Source organism: Limulus polyphemus, unplaced genomic scaffold, assembly GCF_000517525.1.
Source record: "Limulus polyphemus unplaced genomic scaffold, Limulus_polyphemus-2.1.2 Scaffold6819, whole genome shotgun sequence".
NCBI classification, from domain to species: domain Eukaryota; kingdom Metazoa; phylum Arthropoda; class Merostomata; order Xiphosura; family Limulidae; genus Limulus; species Limulus polyphemus.
Window position 1 is genome coordinate 3,309 of NW_013672429.1, and position 1,231 is coordinate 4,539.

The 1,231-nt window shown below is 30.9% G+C and overlaps 1 protein-coding gene across 1 annotated transcript in view; it reads left to right on the top strand.

Moving 5' to 3' along the window:
• Positions 1-250: 250 nt before the first annotated feature.
• The window catches only part of LOC106474100 (somatostatin receptor type 5-like), a 27,495-nt gene continuing 26,514 nt past the window's right edge, over positions 251-1,231 (top strand). Inside the window, exon 1 of the mRNA XM_013934792.2 lies at positions 251-328. The gene's annotated coding sequence lies outside the window, so the exon portion shown is untranslated. The remainder of the gene's footprint in view (positions 329-1,231) is intronic.

Here is a 1,231-nt window from a genome sequence, read left to right on the forward strand (position 1 = left end):
TGTGCAGCTTAAACCGTAACTTTACTCAAAGTAGTTTCCTGCTAGAGCTTCTTGGTTTCTTTAAATGTAAATATTACCTAGCTCTTCCCATCTCTCTCATGTGGAAGCAATTACTCAGTAAAACACTTGTTCTTGGGCGTGAAGATTTAGAAGCCAACCAGAAGGTGGCGCTTTTCTTTGAGCGTTGTTAATATTCTAGCTTACACAGAGCTGGAAGTCAACTCGCATCTCCAGATCGTATCAAGACGTCGTCCGATCAGAAAGCCGACACACAGAGATAGAAATTAGCTCCGTATCTTATCAAGTATAACCATAAAGAAGTTGAAAAGTAAGTACTTTATTTGAAAGAAAGAACGAGAACTGATCGTTTACATAACTATATCTAACTAGGTGTAAGATCGTTTAGTAGCTATATTATCTTTACATAACTACATCTAACTAGGTGTAAGATCGTTTAGTTGCTATATTATCTTTACATAACTACATCTAACTAGGTGTAAGATCGTTTAGTTGCTATATTATCTTTACATAACTACATCTAACTAGGTGTAAGATCGTTTAGTTGCTATATTATCTTTACATAACTATATCTAACTAGGTGTAAGATCGTTTAGTAGCTATATTATATTTACATAACTATATCTAACTAGGTGTAAGATCGTTTAGTGCTATATTATCTTTACATAACTATATCTAACTAGGTGAAAGATCGTTTAGTAGCTATATTATCTTTACATAACTATATCTAACTAGGTGTAAGATCGTTTAGTAGCTATATTATCTTTACGTAAGTATATCTAACTAGGTGTAAGATCGTTTAGTAGCTATATTATCTTTACATAAATATATCTAACTAGGTGTAAGATCGTTTAGTAGCTATATTATCTTTACATAACTATATCTAACTAGGTGTAAGATCGTTTAGTTGCTATATTATCTTTACATAACTATATCTAACTAGGTGTAAGATCGTTTAGTAGCTATATTATCTTTACATAACTACATCTAACCAGGTGTAAGATCGTTTAGTAGCTATATTATATTTACATAAATATATCTAACCAGATGTAAGATCGTTTAGTAGCTATATTATCTTTACATAAATATATCTAACCAGGTGTAAGATCGTTTAGTAGCTATATTATCTTTACATAAATATATCTAACTAGGTGTAAGATCGTTTAGTAGCTATATTATCTTTACATAACTACATCTAACTAGGTGTAAGATC